Genomic DNA, 23,106 nt, shown 5'->3' with positions numbered 1-23,106 from the left:
TATGTGGAAAGAAATCCTTCTCTTAGATTTTATAGTCTGGTACAATAGCCATCTCTGCTGTACCAGGATCAGCTGAACTACAGAATGATACAAGTATGTTAAGCAAAATATAAACCCCAGTCAAATTGGCTGGTTTAGAAATAAAAACAATAATTCTTTCTGTGTGAAGGAAAAAGCTACTTGCTACTTACAATGCCTATTAGCGGGGTCAATAAATAACATAAAATGGTCATAGCTGTCTCAAAACTCCTTTCACCTAATAACTTGTATGTATAGATAATACTGCACCCCTTTTATCTGCTAGCTGTGTCATGACTGAATTTTTGATTCTTGTAACTCCTGTTCCCAGCATCTGAATATTGTGCTTTTTCACCCATCTTCATGTTTCTACAAAGAGGCACTAAAAAGACCCAAAAAATATCACAGTAATGTTGAACATTTAATATAACATAATGCTACTCATATAAAGGAGATTTTTACCACATGAAGCAATGGTTGTTCCTAAGCCAGTTAAAAGTGCTCATGCTCTCAGATACAGGGATAAACAGTAACCTTTATGTTTTCAAGGTTGAATTGAGGGAATTAACTGCATGTTTTTGATAGCTTTAATGAAAGCTGTGTGACTGAAACATTATTCAGCTCTCTGAAATCACTATACATGGGCCTGGGGAGAGAAAGAGCAAGAGGATCAGTGAAAAGAAGATGTGACTTTCTAGTTAATTAAAATGTGCATCCACAGTCACAATGTTTATTCTTTATTTATTCATAACTGTGCTTGGGATGTTTTTTAATCAGGAATCCTTACTTTAATTTTAGAAACAAGTTCCAAAAAACACCCTAAGTGATACCAACACTCAGCCTCACCCAAACCACTATGATTGAATGAGTTGACTTGATTACATGGAAAAATGTGAGGAGTTATATAGCCCATTTACACAAGTTAGAAGACAAGGGCACTATGTCTCGTAAAGCACTGTATTAAACAGCTCAGCTTATATCAGACCCACAGTTTCCATACTGATTATCCCAAAATGGCCTAAGAAATAGAGTATCTGAAAGCAGGTCTCCATAATGTCTTTCTTCAAGGCAGGTACCTAATCTCTCCTTGCCTTTATACAACTTCAAAATCCTTTTCCTCTTATGGAAAAGATTCTTTAAAACACATTTCTGACCATGTTTAGCCAGAGCTGAGACTCCATACCTGAAGTTACAGCAATGCAGAAGAGGTAAATTTCTGCAAACCACAATACACACTCTCAAAATCTCAATTGACTCCATTGCTGTAAATGATGGTGGCACTAAGTGCACACAAAGGTATACACCAGTGACTGGGCATGGCTAAGTCTGCAGCAATGCAGGTAGAAAGAGCATACACAGTAGAAAGAGGACACGAGAGCTGCTACTCTGTTAGGCTTTCTCTGAGTCATTTTCCTTTGTTTCTTCTTGGTTGGAGGAGTATCTGCTAAATTCTGCTGTCTCCTCCTCCAGCGGTGTTTGAAGATGTTCTCAGGTGATAGAGGAATCCGACTGAAGCCAGGAGACCTGTATGCAGCTAAACCTAAGTAGATTTTTAGTCAAGCATTTTCTGTATTTTATGTTTTAAAAACTTAAAATAGTTCAAAACACATTGATGAAAAAAGACCAGAATAGAAGTGAATCTTGTAGGAATAAGACCTTTTAAGTCATTCCATGGAAATCTCTGGCAGAATAGCCTTCCAGATAATTAGGCAGAAGGGATAAAAGAATACTAAATTCTTAACCTTTCAATCCCAACTTGTAATTTAACAATGTCAAATAAATGGAAAATAGTTGTCATGTTCTTTGTTTACATTAGGTGGCACTATCCTCACAGATTTATGGTTTACGTTAAAAGGCTGTAAAACATTCATTCTGAAATCGAGTATGAAATACCTTGATACAGTAGGTACTTGATTTGCAACTAATAGGAACATCTTACATCATTTCGACAAGAAAAAGTACTTAGTTTCAGCATAAAAGAAATCTCCATTACTGAAGAAAAGCTGCAAGGAATAGCTAGCAGGAAAGTGGAAATGCCAAGGGGTTTACTAGTAATCTTGCTTTGTAATGGGCTTATTATTAAACCTGCAATGCACTCTCCATCTCTAAACAGGTTCTGTTCCCAGAAAAATAATAGCTAAAACCCACTTCTTATTCAACTTATTTAGCTGGGTTATGATAATTTGCCAGGACCCTTACATTCTTCAGTTATTAATGGAGGAATTTCTCAAAAAAGTTGACTGAGTTCGCCCATTCCATTTTATAACATTCCTCACTATTTCACAGTGTATTTGTCCCCGTGTTAAAATGAAGTCAAAACTTTTAAAACACTTTTATAACACTTTTAGAAAAGGAATGAAGGAGGGGGTAAGTGGTGACAGCAACTGACTTCAAATTCAATTAAGATCAGCCTCTTCACCTACATGTCAAGAAAGGCATGGACTTAGGCATGGATATCCAGTGTCTCTAGGTGGTACCCCAAATCCAATAGTAATATGTAAGAAGGTTCCCTGCCTCTGAGGAAACAAAAACTTTGTATGTTCTTAAACACATTTCTGCAAAATGTTTTCACTCTGATGTACTTCAATACTTTGGTAACAGTGTTCCACCTGGCTGTAGTCCTATTTTCATGCTGTTAGTCTTCTGTTACAGTTGAAAATCTCTTTAGAAATAAATTCTTGCAAGACTCATGACACTAGTGTTCCTGGTCTCGAGGAGAAGTCTTGGAAGAGCTGTACTTGAAAGCTGGGATTTAATTTTGCCAAACTTGGAAAAATAAATACAGTGAAACAGATAGGAACAGATGGATGGGAACTGTCTAAATATTTCAGGAACTCATAAGGAATGTGACATTTTATTTCATTGTTCCATCTCTAGTTTAGCACCCTAGCAGCTCATGAAATCAGTTTAAGTAACCTCTCTTTCATGGCCTAAGGAGTTAGGGTCAAGTTTCTAAAGGCAAAGAGATGCTATTTGAAATTTCGTCCACACATCCTGTCGCTCTTATTGCTGATGATCATCTGATACCAAATTTCCCCTCACTGCAAGCTCATGCCATTTGTCAATGCTCACAGAGACAGGTGACCCAAACAGCCTGTGACTTAAATAGGAGTTAGATAACAAAGGTTTTTTTAAAATCTCCTAAGGACCCAATATGCAATTTTAGATACCAAGTAAAACCAGCCTTTGAATCCTATTACAGCTGGTGCTAGTGGGAGGGCTTTTCATAAGCTTTAAGATTTGACCCAGTAATGACCCATTCAGTTTATATCCAGATAAAAAAGCTATGATGATTTGAAGTTATGATTCAGGGTAGGTGATTTAGGTAAAAAGCATGTTAAGGTATGGAAGTCCCTAAATACCTAGCCTTAACTGTGTCTTGGGATGACATCATGCAATGGCCATGCAATTATTAAATGCATCATAATATTTCAGTCCCAGGTAAGACTGGACTGGTTACAAGACACAGTCACTCTTTTTTCTTGCTCATATTGCTATTTCAGAACTGAATTAAGGATGACTGATCTATTTATTTAAAAAACTTGCCTCAAATAACAGCAACAAAAATTAGAAAATATTGCAAAAGAACGGAGTATACTTTTTCTGTTGCTCTCAAGGAGACAGCGTTGGTATCAATGTTAAAGAGTTTTCAAAGAACGGCAGCAAAATCTTGCTGAAAATACTTTTAAACAGTGAGGGTTACCAGGCCACTTTAAAGTGCCTTTCTGAGTTCCTTCCTACCGCCTGCAAGGGTCTTTACGGAGCAGATGTAATGGGATTTTCAGCACCTAATAAGTCAGTTGGAGAATGGAAACACGTAGCTGTCTAATGTATGGCATTTATAAAAGTTACAAATAATCTGGATATGTTTTCAATAGAGCAAACCATCCTGGAAAGCAGATTTATTCCCACACACCTGTGCATATCTCACACACTTACCAAAGTAATAATACTGTCCATACCTAGAAGGAGAAGGAAAGAATCAGAGGCTCTTTCTGTAGTGTACTGTTACTGGGACTGTATCTGCAACTGTAGAAAAGAGTCTTGGCTATAAAAAACAACCACATGAGTTAAAAGTAGTTAATATGTACAGCAGCACATACTGCAGCAAACAATATAGTGAATGTTTATCATCATTGTGCTGCAACTTTGCACATTTACTTGGGTCAGGTAATATCAGTGGATTCCACAAATGTCATTTATCATTTGTCATACTTAAAGCAAACATTCTCGAGGTTGAACCACTGAATTAAATACTCATTATCTATAATAGGAAAGGAACTGGACAGAGTGAAGTTAAGTGTATTGCCTCTGATGCCTTGTAATACACATACTTAGCATTTCTACCCTATCCATTGCAATACCACTGGATCAAGGCTACACAAGCAGATTTATATATTGTCATTACTGTTCTTTTAATCAAGCCTGTGAGGATGATTCATACCCTGATAGACCTCCAGACAATGGTATGGAAGCATCCATGCGCACAACAGATGAATGGACTGAAGGCATATAATTAAATCAGTTTGGGAGGCCTCCTAATAGTGTACTCATGGCCCATCACTCTTCCTTGCCAATAGTGGACTATTACAACATTACCCCCCACTAGCAAGCCTGACATGGGTTTCGTACATGCCCACATGCCAGGTGGCATTCCACTGAGCAATGCCTTGGCACAATTCAGGGCTTAGCGCAGGCCAGGGACCATTCCTAATAAGTGGTTTAGATATGCTAAACCCATTTTGGAAGGCACAAGAGATTAGACATAAGGGCATGAGTCATGCAGTTCCAGTTAACCTTGGAATCCAAGAGCTGGTTTTGGCCATATTCATGTACTGCTTTACATTTAGACTGACAGTCCGATGGGGGAAAAGGAGGTAGAGGCGGTATAGCACATAGGAGGCCATAAAATGTTGTAGCCTCCTTTGGCTCTTCAGCCTCTATGCTATGAAATGCCTATGATCTGTGCCATGAGCCTTTGAAGGAATTCAGTTGCCAAATTGTTTCCTGCCACTCTGGTAACGGTGAGGGACTCGCCCCCCTGTGCCACAGTCCAGAGGTCATTATTTAGCAAATCTTGAGCCTCTGTAAACTTTTTTTAATAAGTTGAAGAATATTGGCATAGATTGGTAAATAAAGGCATTGTGTAGATGTAATTTTTGACTAATCTTCCTCATTGCCTCATCAGGCCACTTCACATCTACCATGCTTCTGCCTTCTCCAAGCTGATCAGTTACAGTATCATAGGCAAGCTCATCTTTCCCGTATTCAGTCCAGAGATTCAAACTCCCATTCACAAATGACTCCCTCTACCCTGTAGCTACTTTTAATAATGAATGAATACTCTTTGTAGACACCTGCTTGCATCTTCAGCAAGTACCTGACTGTCCTTTCAAACAGGATCCAGAGACAGTATGAGGAAAGACTCCCTATCCACTTACATGAACAAGAAGAGGTGCCAAATCCCCACTTCTTTGCTACTGATTCAGCATAATCTAGAAGACAGGTTTTTTCCAGTGATCCGTATAGGAGGCTGATCTAGTCAAGCGTAAGGATGTTAGGTGTAGGAGTTCAAGGTAAAAGTCATGACAAAAACAGCAAAGAGGAACCTGACCTTGTAATAATGAGACAGTGACTGTGCTGCTGCCAGGCTACATCTGCCTAGAAACAGGATTAACACAGAGTGGAACAGGTGCTTAAGTACCTCATTAGTGTGATGAGTGTTTGCAGTGTGACCATTCTCATTCTCTGAGATGTAGGAGAGAGAGAAGAAACTTCTGCTCAAGAGTAACAGCGGCTCCCAAAGCTAGACAGGTCTGCTGTCATTAAAATCCCTGCTCCTGTTTGCAGAGGAGCACTAGAGCCTAATACTCCTCACTACACACTGCCCCAGGATCTGCAGGTTCAAAGAGATACTTGTTGGGAGTGCTATGGAGACTGAATGTTCCCTGTTTACTGGTTCTAGGAGAGAAAGAATAGGGTAAAATGAGTGTTAGTGGTACTTTGTATCAGGGCAGCAATTGCTTTTATAAATTATTTCTTAGAAGCTAGGTAAAAACACTGTTACCAGTCATCAAAATCATTGGTCACTACCTATGTGGGCTGGATTTATAACTATGAATTTTAGGTAGAAAACTCATCATCTCACTATTTATCCTCCATGCTAACCAAATCTTCCACTTCAACTCTCTCCCAAGACATACCAATATACAAATAATACTGATTAGCAAAAATATATTTTCCTGATGTTTTTCACATTAAAGTAATAGTTGGGTATTATGTATGGAATGATGCAAATATATCACGTAAAGCCTCAGAATAAACACAATTCAAGTACAATTAAACTTCATGCAGTGTACATCAATCTTTGTTCATGAAAAAAAAGAGAATTTTGTTAGATATATCCTACAGAAACTAAGGATTATTGCAAAGTTCACTATGCAAGATGAGTGTCACTGCCTTGCCTTCTCCAGTGTAAACACACAAGGGAGGAAGGTCTATGAAAACAAAACACCATGCAAAATATACAAATCCTTCCTTGACAAGAAGGTATAAAAAGAATGAACTACTTGCAAAGGATGTAAGCATGCTGATTGAATTGCTTGACCTTGTGATCCATATTGCAGTGTTAGGGCAACAGAAAAATATCTTCATTAAGCTACACAGAAGTCAAAAACACTATAAAGATCCAGGACAACCATTTTAAAACTTTCAAAGTTAAGAAATCAGAAGTTAAATAACACTAGAATGAAAGTTTTCTATGTAGACTTAATTCAATGTCCTGGTGCATATGTAGTATAATACTTTCTTTGCACTTACAGATAAACATCCTAACTTTTCCCTTTAGGTTTCCATAGGTGTTTGTTTGTACCAAGAGAAAGGAGACTCTCCAGCATCTTGAGTTCCAACCTCCAGAGACAAATATTGTCCAACAACTTTTCTGCTATTCCTTCTTTAAGAGGTTCCTCTTGTAACCTCTCTCTTTCCATCACCTATCTCTCCTTCCATAATTCAAGGTACTACACTCCTTTCCTTCTTCTCCTAGTCCTAGCCTATATTCCCAGCATGTCTGTTCTAGTGTCTTCACCCAGTCATCCTGTTCTCTTCTCCCAGGCTCTGTTCTGACCCTCACACATAGGGTCCCACCCTTTCCACAGTCAGTTGCCAGGAAGTCTTTAGGCTCCATTATACAGCTGTGCCGTATTCTTCTCTTTCTTCCCCACAGACCCGGTCTCACCAATCTCCTTTTCTGCAATTCTTTCTTTTCTCAGCCAAGCACTATTCCATGTTGCTTCCCCTTCTATGTACAGAAAGCCCGTATAGGGGTAGAAGTGGCCCAGAAAAGTTTTTCTGAGTTCCCCCAAAGTCATTGATTGAAGCATACTTACTCTGTGGGGAAAGTACACATAACACATCTGGTCAGCTAAGGGTAAAGTAACAGCTTAAAGTAAAAATGAAATGTGCAACAATCCCTAGTTTCTGTAGGAGATATCTAAAAAGCCTAAAGTAACAGCTTTCTCACAACTTTCATGAACCTGTATGAATTGCAATTGACATAATTATTAAGACTTTGAAAAAAACTAGGAGGATTTTCACAGGCATGATGGAAGGCTTATTTTTTACGAGAGCTATCCCTCTGCTTCAAAGCAGGGTGGTGCTGCAGCATTTCAAAGAAAGGACCTTGAAGTACTAAGATGAGCAAAGTGGCCCTTTGTTCCTAGGCTCATTCACTGAAGGAGCTGAATTATTTGGCTGAAATATAGTATTCAGCCAGGGGCACAGACAGGGTATGAAAAGTTTTGGCTTAAACTCAGTGCTTCAAAAAGGTATAAACAACTAAACCCAGTATTGTATAATGGGAATTAAGGCTGTCTTCACTGGTGCCTTCAGTGGTGCATAATAAGTGGTACTGCTAGCACTACATGTAATAGACACAGAGTACTGACCCTGCTTCTTCTCTTTCCTTTATTGAAGCAGGGAAGAGGATCTTTTAATAGAAATACCAGAATAGTTTAAAAGGTCATTAATGACCTATTCTATATAATATTCATTTCTCCTCCGCCTAGCATTCCATTTTAATTAGGAGCTTAAGGAGCAACCAGGAAATAAACATCATCTGAGTTTATTCCTAGCTTTATTCTCTAGGACATCTCCAAAAGCAGTCCTCCCAGCCTGTGAGAGACAAGGAGAGATGCAAAGAGTGAGAGATGTGTATCGGCCCTTCCTGTACGCCAGCTGATGTTAACAAGATGTACATGCCACTATGACTCAGCAACAACAAACCTGCAATTTCCTGCAGGCTTAGGGCATTTGACATCAGAATGACTCAGCATCCATACAGAGAGTCGAGGAGTCCTTTGCACAGCTTCGCCAGAGCATCTTTAAAAGAATTTAGGAGAAATAACTAGTTTTCAAGGTCTCCTTTTTTTTTATACTTTTTTTAGTTATTGCAGTAACCTTTCTGTGATTCAACAATGAGATACTGCTGCACGGGGCTGGTTGTGCCTCCACAACTCTTACAAAACAGTATTGCATCTCCTTCTCTGAGAAGTTCTTATCACACCATCTTTTCCACCAAATCTTTGATATTTGGCAATACTAAAATAACTGAACACACAAATATTGTAAGGTAGGAGTCATCACTGAATTCTGGTGAAAAAGAGCTGAGCCACATCTTACAGGCTTGGGCATTTTTCATACCTAAGAACGAGAAGCAGATCACACTTCACCCAGTGAACAGCCTGCCTTCAGCACCCAACAAACCCCACGCTTCCTAGCACAACCATGCAGAGAGCTCGAGGACTTCCAACTCTGAGTGAGCCGTAGGAATGTGTCCTGGTTTCAGCAGGGATAGAGTTAGTTTTCCTCCTAGTAGCTGGTACAGTGCTCTGTTCTGGATTTAGCATGAGAATAATGTGATAACACACTGATGTTTTAGTTGTTGCTAAGCAGTGTTTAAGCAGTGTTTAAGCTAAGTCAAGGACTCTTCAGCTTCCCATGATCTGCTAGTGAGGAGGTGCACAAGAAGCTGGGAGGAAGCATAGCCAGGACAGCTGACCCAGACTGGCCAAAGGGCTATTCCATACCGTATGACGTCATGTTCAGTATATAAACTGGGGGCAGTTGGTCGGGGGGCAGCAATCGCTGCTCAGGGACTGGCTGGGCATCAGTCAGCGGGTGGTGAGTGGTTCCGTCACTTGTTTTTTATGGGTTTTGTTTCTCTCTCCCTTTTTGTTGTTTTCCTTTTCCTTACAATTTATTGTTGTTGTTATTATTATTAATATTTTATTTTATGCTATTTCAATCATTAAACTGTTCTTATCTCAACCCACGAGTTTTCTTACTTTTACCCTTCTGATTCTCTCCCCCTTCTTGCGGAGGGGGGAAGGTGAGCGAGTGGCTGTATGGTGCTTAGTTGCCGGCTGGGGTTAAACCACAGCAGAATGGAAAACATGCTAAAATGAGCAAATCCCTTCACCCATGCTTTGAAAGGAGGCCACTGCTACCCATTCTCAATCAAGAAGTCCCACATAGAGTACAAATTCAATCCACAGAAGAATCACTGTGTTTCTCTTTCTCCTTCATGAGGGCATCTAAGCACTGGCACATCGATTCTTATTCCCAGAATGAATAACAGACTCCTATTGTCCCAAAGTCAGATCTGTCAAGTTTTGACAACAGTGATGCGAAAAACAACTGAGGGTTCAAATCTGATGATGGAGATTCTTACACTGTCACATAACAGAAGTTGTTTCAGTCATCTTTTCAAACAAACAGCTAAGGAATTAACTTCAAAACTAATATGCAAAAAGAATATGACTTAGGTTGCAAGTTCTATTGCTGTCATTTACTTTTTTAGGTGCTGCTGCTTGCTCTGCTTGTGCTGTTAGCAACATAGATGTTAGCCAGCTTCAGTCCAGATGCTGGACAGACACTTCAGCAGTTGCTCTAGCAGCCACTTTAGTTGCTTTAGTCTGCTTAACTTAAAACGCACAGATGAGTGCTTTAATATGTTAGCTTGGCACCATGCTGCCTTAACACAGCCATACAACTGTGGCACCACAGCCAGTGGGGAATGAAGGCTGAGGAACTGAGATCTGACACTGGAAGTTAGGAAACATCAGATAAATGATTTCCTGGCAACCTTTATTCTGCTCCCTTGTGCAATTACATTTCAATACAGTCTTTAATTATGTAATCACATCCTATTCTTCCTCCTGTTTGCCTCTTTCATTTAATGTAGAAAATGGATTCCCATAGTAGCTAAATTAAAGTTTCAGAGGCAACTGTAGGTGTAGTGATCCCTAGCTTCTGTGCCACTTGACACTTCATCCTAAATTGTGGTTTTGGCATAGTTTTTTTTTTATATGTGAGTTTATATGAACTGATAACATCAAAGTCAGGTGAATTTTCAATGTCCTTTACCACAGCTTTGCAAGTGGCTAGCAGAAGCAGTATTTGCTTTTCATGCATCACAAGCTTGAGCTCCAACATGCATTGCCTTGTGAAAAGTTTCAGTGTTTGGTTGGTTTGTTTCCAGAAGAAAATTGTTTCTACTAAACACTAAAATGTGATCATTTTTCATGTGAGATGTTGCATTTTCATTGAAAATCATGAAAGAAAATGGGATGCGAGCAATTGAGCCACAGTTCCCACAAGGCATGAAAGCAGCATTCCACATAAAAAAACCCATAGTTTTAAACATAAAAGTTTGAGGTTGAAAACTGATGAGGTCAGGCTCAGACCTTCAGCATCCAATTTTTCACCAAAAAGCCAATATTTTCTTTGAGGGAAGAAAGTCAATCCTCCTACTAATTTTGATTCCAAGTGGTAGCCAGCACTGTTTGAAAGTGTTACTAGGCAATGGCAGGACAGCAGAGAACAAATGAAACAAAATTCTTTCCTCAATGTACTTTAACTTGCATTTGGATTTTAAGAGAAGAAACCGTTTCTAGTTTTGTTTACTTAGCCTGTTTCAGCTCTTTTGTTTATAGTTATAATGAAGTTCTAGGGGCAGGATGAACCCCCTCGAAGAACACTGTGTTTCTCTCCCTGCCAGCCAATTGCTCCAAGGATTGAAACACAACATTATGTTTTCATTTTGGCAATTTAAGAAGTTTTGATATTTGCTGTTTATGTTTAATGCCTGTTTAAAAGCATCTTTTCCAACACACCACTACCAGACCTGAAAGCTTTTGGCATTGTTCTGAAGGAGTTTATTCATTCCATTTTAACCTATGGATAGCTAATATGGTCTTGATCTCAGGTTTGCTCTTTATTGAACTAGGTGACTCATCTGTCATGGGTACTTCTATTCTGGTCTGTCCATATCTTCCGCCTGTTTTTCTGTTTGCCTGCAATTTGTGCTTGGCTGCCTTCAGGCAGATGTTCTTCATTTCAGCTCCTCTTTTCAGTCTCATAACTAAGCCTAAAGTGAGAACATAAAAGAAACCAAATACTCCAGGAACATGATGGAAAACAAAGCTTTCTTAGAGGTCGTTAACCTGTGAACCTATTTAATCAGTCAAGGGGATTCGATGCTACCATGGAACATGGGAAATATTTGAGAGTCATAAAGTTTTATTACGATACAAACTTTTGGCTGATGGGTTTTGTATTAAATTCTTTTATGAATATTTAGGAAAACAGATTTTTCATTGTAGAGCCCTGAGACTTTGTTATGGCTTGCACCAGACATCCTGTGCCTGGAGCTAATAAATAGCCACAATATCAACATTTAAAAGGCAATACTGTGGATTCCTGTGGGAGTCCTCCTTTCCAAAAGCCAAAAGCCTTTCATGCTACTGAAATTCCTTTACCCCACTAAAAACAGGAGTTTTATCAGAAGTGGCTTGATGCAGATTGCTGAAACTATCTCATTGCTGTATTAGTTTATGGGACAGGGAACCTACTGCACACAAGAGGCGCCTCTAACTAATCTGTTCAAGGAATGACAATTAGTAATTGTTTTTGCTTATCTGAATAAAATCCACTACTGTGCACTGAATATGGCTCTTTCAAAGAACCTCTGTTTCTTTGTGGAAACATTTCTTGAGAAAAGCATTCTCATTTTATGGTGTAGTTACAAGGGGTTTTTTATTATGGCTCTGATTTTTATCATTATGAAAATAAACATTTGCATGAAACCAGGATTTTTATTCTTTGAGAATTATTTATAACACCACCACTTTTTTGCATTCATTTAATGATTTTCATCTTTGCAGATGACACCAAGTTGGGTGGAAGTGTCGATCTGCTGGAGGGTAGGAAGGCCCTACAGAGGGACCTGCACAGGCTGGACCGATGGGCCGAGGCCAACTGTATGAGATTCAACAAGGCTAAGTGCTGGGTCCTGCACTTGGGTCACAACAACCCCATGCAACGCTACAGGCTTGGGGAGGAGTGGCTGGAGAGCTGCCTGGCTGAAAAGGACCTGGGGGTGATGGTTGACAGCCACCTGAACATGAGCCAGCAGTGTGCTCAGGTGGCCAAGAGGGCCAATGGCATCCTGGCTTGTATCAGGAATAGTGTGGCCAGGTGGACCAGGGAGGTGATAGTGCCCCTGTACTGGGCACTGGCGAGGCCGCACCTCGAGTACTGTGTTCAGTTTTGGGCCCCTCACTACAAGAAGGACATCGAGGTGCTGGAGCATGTCCAGAGGAGGGCAACGAAGTTGGTGAAGGGTCTAGAGCACATGTCTTCTGAGGAGCGGCTGAGGGAACTGGGCTTGTTTAGCCTGGAGAAGAGTAGGCTGAGGGGAGACCTTATTGCTCTCTACAACTACCTGAAAGGAGGTTGTAGCGAGGTGGGGGTCGGTCTCTTCTCCCTAGTAACGAGTGATAGGATGAGAGGAAATGGCCTTAAGCTGCGCCAGGGGAGGTTTATGTTGGATATGAGGAAAAACTTCTTCACCAAGAGGGTGGTCAAGCATTGGAACAGGCTGCCCAGGGAAGTGGTTGAGTCTCCATCCCTGGAGGTATTTAAAGAACGGATAGATAGGGTGCTTGAAGACATGGTATAGATGGACTTGGCAGTGCTAGGTTGACGGTTGGACTCAATGATCTTAAGGGTCTTTTCCAACCTTGACGATTCTATGATTCTATGATTCTATGATCTTTGAAGAGCAATAAAGAATCTATTAGTTACTACTAACTAGTTACTATCTACCGTAATACTACAGGATAAATGAATTATTTTTCCATGAACATCATAAAGGTGTATGTGACATTGCAGTAGACTGTCATGAAAAATCCTATTTTCACACACATGTTTATGGTAATTTTACATTGGAGATAAATGAGTGCCAGGAATAGAACTTTCACAAAACTGTTTCTAATAGAAATGAGGAAAAAACAGCACAGCACAAAAACGTACTGACCTTCGCTGCTTTCAGACTACTGTTGCTTCCTGAAGTCCTGCTTTGGAGTCTTAATGTCATGTGTAAGTCAATCTAGGATGCAGGAATATGGATACTGTTTGTAGAAGATACCAAAGAAAAAAAACCAAACCAATAAATTTTATTTTACTGTCATACTTGTTCTCATTTTGTTGCACGAGTTGGTGCAGCCATTGCAAAACTGCCACAAAGAAAGAAGCATTGTTAGAAATTAATTTTCTGTGAGAGTAAAACACACTGTTAGCTTTTAGCAAGCAAAATAACATTATGAAAATGCCTCCATCTTTGACATTTTTGTACCTAATGAAGCTTCAGACACTTAATATTAATTTACAGAGGAATAATACTGTAATCAAAGCTGCTGTCCTTTTAATCTTCACTTTCTCATAATGAAGGTCTTGAACTCAGTTTTTAATTTTCAAGTCCAGTCTTCTTATGAATACAGACTAACTGCTGCCAAGGATGTAAGGGGGAAGTACAGGCCATATCATATGTCCTCATTATGATGTTTTCTATCACCCAACACAGGCATAATTTAATCACCTGAAAAAAAAAATCTTTAAACAGTTATTGGTGCTGGAAATCCACTTGAAAAATTGTTCATACATCATAATGTAATGTTTTCTTTACATTTCTCAGTACATCCTCTTACATATAAAGCAAACATTTCATCATCCATGCTCTTTCCTTTTTCTTTACTAAGGCAGGATTACCATTGGAAGAAGGATTTCCACGTGATTTAAAGGATCTTTTGGACTTTTCAGATAATCCCTCAAAAGCTTGCCAAACACCATGTCCACAGCCTAGTTTCAGAGGTATCAAGGAGGATCTTCTAGTTAGTTCTTCCTTCCCCAAAATGTTTCTATGTGTTTGAAAAACTAAAAACCTTTCTGTGTAAATCTACTACTTCTTCATATACTGGCCCTCTGAAATTCACCCACCTAACAATTTTGCCTGTCAGTTTTGAAGCATAAAATGACTAAGGTGTTCTGCAGAAAAATGGTTCTTTTTCATGGAAAAAAAAAAAACAAAACAAACATATTTATTTCTACAGGAAGGTAAAAATTTCGGAGTACTGAAATGTGTTTCTGAACTTTTTTATTGTCATGTAAATTAATCTTTTCAGCGTATCTCTGGCCAGTGTACCTTCTCTAGAAAGCCTTCTGCTGTTGCTGGTTTGCAAAGGTAATTTGCCTACCAAGTTTGCAATTCACGGCCAAGTCACCAAGTGGTGCTTTCTGGCTATTTAAGCTGTGGGACACTTTCCAGCAAGCAGGTCTGAAAGCACATGCTCACCCTATCTAAATCCTTACCCAGTTGAAACTTGGGAATGCCTCAGCTCCCCCCAGCCTCCACCTGAAGGTAACCTGGGCACCCAGGCCAGAACACGGTCCCTCTGCACACCAGCAGCACCTCAACCTGGGCTGTGGGTCCTCCCAGGGAATGCTCCTTCCCCCTTGATCAGATGTAGCTGAAGCCTATGCATACGTATGAAGGAGGAATTTTGTTAAATAGCTTTTCATGGCAAACACAGTTTCTGAAAAATCTGGGTGTTCCATAGAAAAAATATTTTTTAATGAAAAACACTGAAACACGATAATTCACTTTATCATGAACGTAAAAGCATTCTTTGCTACATACTGAACTCTAACTATGGCTTCAGGGGCCTTGTGATCTAGAAGCTGTTACCCCACTTTGTCTCCTATGAAGCTTCCTGGCCAGACTATATTTCCCATGATTTACTGGAGACATTCCTTACTAGAGTGAAGAATGGCATTTCTTTATCAGATCTCAGGTTTCATCTGATGAGTTTTTCATCCTATTCCTCTTTTCCTCCCTTATTAGACCATATTTCTGAGGTGGAGGACTATGGCATCCAGGTCTGAAATTCATTCAGACTTTACAAAGTCTTCAGGCACTGTTGGGACATTGAGAGCCATGAGTTGCAGCTCACTGTACTTTCCCTATGGGAAATTCACAGCATCAGTTGAGCACCCTGTCAGCTTTAAAGCACCCGAGTGCTGCCTTGCCCCAAAGACTGGATATAAAATAGAAAGCACACATCACATTTTCTTGTGCCTTCAGGCTCCAGCACAACTGTATAGCTCAGCCACCCATCTGAAAGTCCTGGATCCACTTACAGATAACGGCCACACAGTTCCCTTTTAATGAATCCAGGACCTAACAGCCACAGAAAGCCAGCAGAATTTTTTAACCTGAGGTTGAAGTCCAGAAATTAAGAATACCACTGATGCGCAGAGCCCACTTGCCAACGATTTTTTACCGCTTAGGAGGATTAACAGAGAGAATAGTATTAAATTCAACTCCTTTCACTGTTTAGTCAAACTAATCATTAATTCATTAATATCCACTTATCTTCTTGATGGGTGGCTCACATCCGTGGCTGAAGTGCCACATCTTTCAGTCTGACTCATCACTGTTTAAGTTCCAAATTGTTCTGTCTCACACTGTTTTCAGCTACGCTGTTAGTCTTTGCTTACTCACATTAATAGCTTTGCCATGGCCTCATGTCTCCCTCCCCAGCATCCTCCCAGCATCCGTGGGCACAAGCCAACCTTTGCGGTCTGAGGCAGGCTGGAAGATTTACTGCCTCATCCACGAAAGAGGAATCCTCACTCCTCTGGAAAAGCCAGTGACAGCTTTATGCTCCTTGCTGCTAAGCGTACGCTACAGCTGATCTAAAAAAGCCTTGCAAGGTGCTTGAGAACTAGAGCTTCTGGCAAGGCAAAGAAGTGGCAGTCGCTCCCCGCCCCCTCCAAGAATTCACATTTTGCAAGGGGGATTTTCCTCTCATTTAAGCCTGAAAACATTCCTGAGAGGAACAGTTTGTCCTCAAGTTGGCATAATGTTGCACTAAACGTTTCCCACTTACTGTTCTGCAAGCTGTTAAGCTTCCTGTGAAAGCAGTAAGATACCACAGCAGCACTCTTTTGTAAACAGAGTCCTACAACATTTTATTAAAGTACTGTGGCAATACTTATCTGGGAACAAAACAAGGGGAAGTTGCATCAGTATGTGGGCTGCAAATGGGGTAAGGGGAACTATAATCCTAAATTAACACAGAAAAACAAATTATATTCAACCAGGAAGCCTTTTACAAGGAACAGCATGTAGACAGAAAAAAATACAACTCTAATGCTAAGCATAGGATATAGGATATATAGACAGAAAGAGAGGAAGGGTGTAATTTGAGAGTAGTCCTGACAAGCAATTACAATGGAAAACGAAGAGAAGAAGAAAAACAATTAAAGTTTCAATAGGCTCTGAAAAAGGCAAAGAAATAAAGGAGAAATGCACTTCTTACAAAAATTCTAGACAACATTCCAAGTGAGCAAGAAGTTTCTCTTCTTTTCTCACTGTACAAGGACACCAGCACCACACTGGGCAACACAGGCCCCTTGCTTGGTTAAGGCCATTGCTCTTTCCTTACTTACTGAACTGTAGAGCTTATTTGCAGTCTTGAATCATAAGCCCATTTGCTATGCGCTTTACAAGCCCCCTACTGCTAGCAATCTAATTACAACACAAGAATTAACAGATAAACGCAGATGAACATCACTCAGTGGATCTAGGTGGTCCTTTCTAGTCTAGCATCCCCATAGAAATGAGAAAGCACCCTGAAACATTATTGTTCACCATGACAGACATTGGTCGAAGAACATCTGCACCCTAACCGCCAACATCTGCACCCTGCCAACAGTTTTTGCAGGTTTCTGGTTTTCTGAATGGATCTCAGGAAATGTAGCAGAATGAGAGTCCCGTACTTGCCTGTATCTCTGCAAAAAGTGATCAGGCTGAACCTGCTCAAGAGGTGACAAGTAAGCAACTTGCTGGAATAAACCAGTTAAAGTACTCTACTACTTTACAGCAGATTAGACATGCCCAGAACTTCTCTCTGATACTGAAACCGGCTAGACAAGAATGTCCTGTGTCTGTGCTACTGACCACTTTTTCTCTCCAAAGCACGGTAGCTGCTTCCAGACCGCCTAGACGGAATAACTTCTATTCTGTACTAACTCCCAAGTAGTGCCCAAGAACTGCTGGGAGGAGACTGAGCTGCTCCAGCCCAAACCAGGGACCAGGTTAATGATCTAGCACTACAGATGACTGAGTTTATTACTCCAGAACATTTATCATAAGAGACACCACCTCACGGAAGTCATCAGCAAGAATTAACCGAAGGAGAACAATGGTGTTTTCAAGAACTTACTGCAAAAACACTTTAACTGAACTGTACATCTGTATGTACCAGAGGCAGAAAACATATCGATACTCCAGAAAGAAAGCTCCTAAAGGAGCTCTTGTTCAGCAGAACACTGCTTGGAAGGGCAAACTCAGGACTGTAAGCATAGAAACTATTTTCTTTTGTCTGTACCTTCTGCAAGGCAATGGGTTTGTTGAGTGCTGCAGAGGGGAAGGCTGATGAGGAAGACAAGGGCATCCCTATTTACAGACAGACAAGATTGCACCAAAAGTGCCTGACTTACATAAGCAATTTGTCCTTCTGTTTGTGTAAGCAATCCAGCTAGACCACAAATACTCTCCGGAGTGCTCAGGTGAAAAGTGGTTGCAAGTCATTGTTCTGAGAAAATGCTCTGAAATGCAGAGCCCAAGGCTGTGACACCAACCGCAGACCTCTGGATACCAAGACTGGATGCTGGTGAGTCATGGCATGCATAAAACAGCAGCATTTGAGAAACCCTTCATAACCAAGTCCAGTAAAATTTATTGTTCTTAATTTGCAATTAACACAGATTAATTTGACACCATTGGGAGAATCTGACTTGTAGCCTTTTATAAGTGCATTTTTAAATCTTATTTATAAAATAAATGCATTTTCTGTTTCTGAAATGACGTAAATGAGCATTATGTGTTTCTGAACAAAGTAATGCTGCATTTCACCCAGTAAAGGAGCCAGACCCTAGTTTGTTATTACTTGTTCTGTGTCTGGGCTGAGAAACTAATCGATACCCTTAAATTCTGCCCCAAATGAACTTTTGTGCAAACTTGTGTCTTACAGTACAACTGAGGATTTACATCAACTCACTGAGTCAGGTCCTGCCTTAAGCCACAACTGGGTTTATGTTGCTATATGAGAGACCAGAGTTTGGCTGGCTCCCTCTTTCTTTTTTTCAGAGAAACACACCAACTCCAGTTCTAATCTCCTGGAGTGCAGGATAAGCCCAAAACAACTTGTTCTATGTCAAGGGAGCTGGTCTGGGGAGGCAGCTGAAGGGAGCTGTGCTGCACAGAAGTGGCCTGAGCAGGAGCACGCTGAGCAGCATAAGGCAGGTGTCGCTAGGCAACAAAGTAACCATGGTTACCTGCATCCCAAGCAACCCGCGGATTTCCGAGATTAGTCATTCATCTGGAAACACACTTTTAAAAAAAATAAATATGTATCACAATAGAACACTGTTTCTGCATAAATATTGTTGCAATGACGAGATGCAATTAAATAGATCTTACTTTGCTGGGACCTGTTTGCTCCGCCTCAGACTCGGAGAGCTCTAGGTTGCTCGCTTTCAAACATTAGGGGCTGCAGAGTTAGTGACACAACCAGACTTTTGTCCAGGGGTCAAATGTTTTTAAACTCTTCATTAGGGAAATACCCTGGAGAAGCTTTAAATGCTATGGGAAAAGCAGTAGAATTCCTTTACATATAAATTGCCCAGTGAGATTGACTGCTCCTTCCCCAGAAAGATGTCACTGGTGTTCAGTTGGTACGTATGATTGATTGTTGATTAATATCAAAGTTGCCAGTAATCATGTGCCCACACTAATGCTCTCACTTGTCATCTTATATGTGCTGGAGATTTCCAAGAAGCAAAGGCGGCTCAGAGAGAGCAGCGTCCTGGAGGCCTGAATCAAGCCACAGCAGCAGGGACAAAGAGCAGCCAGGGTCACCAGCACCTTCCCTCCAGCACTTGCAGGAATGCGATTGTGTGAAATACACCTGCATGATTTTAACAAAGCCAGAAAACCTCCAAAATCCTCAGCAGTCTGTGACCACTACACCCCTGAGCAAAATTCCCTCCCAATTCCAGGCCTGGGAACCTGTTCAACGCTGCACTTACGTGTCTTGTTTGCACACATTGCCTGAGATACTAGTATTACCCGTCTCTTTCCTACCATTTCTTTCACCTAATGCTAAATAGTTGAGTCAATAAAATCAATCTGTAGTTAGCATAGGCATTCACAGGAGCATGGATTTGTCCTTGGACAAGGGCTGTACTCAAAGTGATTAGCTCAGTCATTCCTTACAGGGGCTTGTAAACAAATTATTGATTCCTAGGTGCTTGGGAGATGCTAATTAGAATTAGAGTTTACAGCAGCAGTTCTCCTTACTTCATGAGAAGAAATTGTAAAAACATATCAAGGAGCTCAGCTGGCAATTAAAAAGTAATCTTTCTTATCATCTGTGATATGTTGGCTACTTTAAATATGAATGTAAAGCAATATGCAAATGAAGTAATGATAATACACATGCTATATATAACCTATCTTGCCTTGATCAAACTAGTTTACTTTGTTTACCATTGGAATGAGGCAGCCCCTGGAACTTACTTTAATCTACTTATTCAACTTCTTTATTAAAACCATGCTTTTCAGACGTGATCACTAAGCCAAATAATACACAGTGTGAGCAAAAAGCTTATGAAAATCTGTATAAACTATTTTGATCAGTCTTAACCAAAAGATGAATTGGGCTTCAAACAATGAGCCTTTTTTTCTGTGAAGCCTTTTAGGAAATCCCACTGCAAATATTCTTAAGCTTAAACGGTAGCTACTGAGGCTGCCATTTGCATGCTAGAAACATTAAATTTGATTTACTGTGCATTGCAGAAAAACAGAGGAGAAAGGAGAAAAAAATTTATTTGACTCAGTTGTACATTTGCAATACTGACACAGTCATAAACTACACCTTGATCAATCTTGTCGTTGGGCTTCAGTGATGTTGGCTTCCTTGGACACAGGCATTTGGAAAGAGCTCCATAATTTCATAGATTTTGCTTCATGAAGCCTCAACGTATATGCACATCTATACAGTTTCCTTGCAGACACTCTCACACATGGTTGCACAGTTTGCAGAGATTCTGATTTAGCAATCAGGAAAAGGCTTTGTCTTAATTAGAGATGTGAAGAAGGAACAAAGTGGTTTAAGCCCTAGCAATGAGGGGTTTCTTTGTAAATGATATATCAAGGAAAGAGAAGAGTCTTAGATGAGATAATTAGACTTAATATATCTTATACTAAGGTGACAGCCATCTAGAAACAACCCAAAGAAAGACTGAAACAAGACGTGCTGTAATGGATGCTTATGATCAAAACCTATTTGATTTAGAAGCTGGGCTGCAAATCTCATAACAAATTTATTTTCACATGACTGCCCAGACTTTCTGCTTTAGACTGGCTCAGAAATGCCTTGGTCTTTCTCACAGTGTTACTGCATTTCTGCTCCCAAAGTCAGCCAAAAGCAGAGGCACAGCAGACTACAAAAAATGAAGGAATAAATTATTTACTAAGTAAAACAAATCTCTCCCTGAACATTGAGGTTAATAAAGCTTGGTTTCCTATAAATTTGTGCTTTGTACTTGATTGACTTTGGCCAGATGTGAGCCCTTGGAGCACTGCTTTTCACAAACAGTGCTGTCCGGATGAAGTTTTTCATTCCAGGCTCCAGGCTTCTTTTTCATGCACATTCTAACAGAGTATAAATTTCTACTGCAGGCTTTAATTAACAGACTTCCCCTCCTCTAACTGTTCATTTATTTGCATAAAACTTGGAGCTTAATTATTTTTGAGATCTCTACCATTTTCCCAAATGTAATAGAAATCAGACAGGACTTCCCAGGACGGAGGATTCAGAAAATCACCATACATGCAGAGTAACGTCAGCACATACAATTGTATAAACCTTACTTCTGTTTGACAAAAAAACCCCAAACACCTAAAAAAAAAATTTAAAATCTGGATTCCGAGATTGGTTTGACTGCATTAAACTGAAGGTTGCTACATTAGCCTGGTTCTGCACTGTAAAAGATTCAGATCTGGACTTAAAATGTGAGGGTTCTTGGATCTTAGGACCTGGAGCTGCCCATAGGAGTCTACAAAATTTTTATTTAAATCTGGCTTTGACTTCTTTGTGCCATTATCACCTGGTAAGTTTTTGAAGATGGATTCTTGGTTCAGATCCCCCAATGACTGCTATTAATCTCTTCATATCTAAACAATCTCTGAAGGACAGAAAGCTTCTTTCTCCCATTTTCTCTTCATTATTAATCTATTCACTGAAGTGTTGGAGTTGGTGCTGAATGCTAAGAAGGAGCACCTCTTAGCTTGCTAATGAGGACAAACACAACATAAGTATTTTTGCAAAATCCTAACAACTGTGACTAGCTTTAGAAGAATTTTCTGAGGTGATAAAATCAGTTCTTTATACAAAGGGGTGCTGAACTTTCCCAGAGGAGAAAAGTTTATATATGTGGTTCTTGTACAACACTGCAATATTTACTTTTGAATGCAGTGTTAGAGCATACATTTCATACAATGTAATCTAGTATGAGTGCTTTTACATTTCAAACTGCATTAAATGGATCATATCTCACCATTACTGAGCTTGTAGCTGAGCAGAAAATAGATTTCTCCCCAAGAGAATGCCTGCAATTGTCTGTTAGTTTTGATTTTTCTTAACAATTTATTTCACTGCTTAATGTCCTTCAATTTAATAGGCCCATATCTGTAATAAACTGCATTTTTAACATCTGTTTTCACAACGTTTTCCCCATGGGCTTTGATGAAGTCCAACAATATTACACATAGTTTGTGAAATACGACAGTTCGTGGACAAATTGAAGTGGACTAGAGTCACAGTGGCCGAAATCAATCCCACCTACCTCCAGTCTGGATTTTGGGGCTGAATGTGCCTGGACCAGAAGTGGCCTCTCATGCTGCTGAGATTCCCTCAGCTGCAACCACTGTTACAGTTGCTGGGCTGCAACAGGACCGTCAGGCCCTTGTGTATACCCAGTTTGTCCACACTGGGTGCCTTACACCGTGCACTAGCCTGAGAGGGCAAACAAGAGGGCACATGTGTCTACAGCCTTTTTGAGAGACTTTCTCATTCTGGTTCCTGATCTGAGCTCTGCCTCTGCAATACCCATTTAAGAGTCAGGGGATAAAAAGCACAAAAAGTATTGGGAAGAGATGTTTCCCCCATTCCCCATGAGTTTTTCTCTTCCTAGCTCCATGAATTTTTTGCAGTCTTTTCTGCACAGTGGTCCAGCTTCATCCACACTGTCGATTATCCAGCAGCCAGGTGCTCCCCAGACTCTGAGGCAAGGAAGGTGTGGTTTCAGCATCTCCCAGAACAAGGGTGATTGATAGCCAAGGTCTTGCATTTTCTGGGCAAGTGCTCTAATTCCCAGGCTGCTGAGCAAAGGTATTCCTTCAAAGGGAACTCGGGTCTGGGAAACCTGAAGGGGATGTACTTGCCTGCTGTGAGTCCCTCCATGCCAGATTTTCAGCCATTGAACAAAGCGTAGAGTTGGTGACCAGGCTGTGCTTAGCGTCCATCTTGCTGAAAATACTTTTCTAAATCTTTGGAAACCTCTGCCTTTTCTTCAGAGGTCAAAAGCAACTCTGGCTCGCATAACACAATGGAAAATTGC

General features: G+C 40.3%; 1 protein-coding gene and 1 long non-coding RNA gene across 1 annotated transcript; both read right to left on the bottom strand.

Annotated features, from left to right (window-relative positions):
• Positions 1 to 23,106, bottom strand: part of LGSN (lengsin, lens protein with glutamine synthetase domain) — a 69,956-nt gene that overhangs the window by 31,840 nt on the left and 15,010 nt on the right.
• On the bottom strand, positions 13,515 to 16,083 carry LOC148053441 (uncharacterized). The gene is made up of 2 exons (XR_015708974.1): positions 15,920 to 16,083; positions 13,515 to 13,957 (listed from the first exon to the last, which is right to left on the bottom strand). It is a non-coding gene; the product is annotated as an uncharacterized LOC148053441 (long non-coding RNA).

The sequence above is a fragment of the Nipponia nippon genome, unplaced genomic scaffold (genome assembly GCF_047370975.1).
Source record: "Nipponia nippon isolate SJK-2023a ecotype South Korea unplaced genomic scaffold, ASM4737097v1 scaffold_4, whole genome shotgun sequence".
Lineage (NCBI taxonomy): Eukaryota > Metazoa > Chordata > Aves > Pelecaniformes > Threskiornithidae > Nipponia > Nipponia nippon.
Note: the sequence above shows the minus strand (reverse complement) of the source record. Positions and strands in the feature narration are given on the sequence as shown.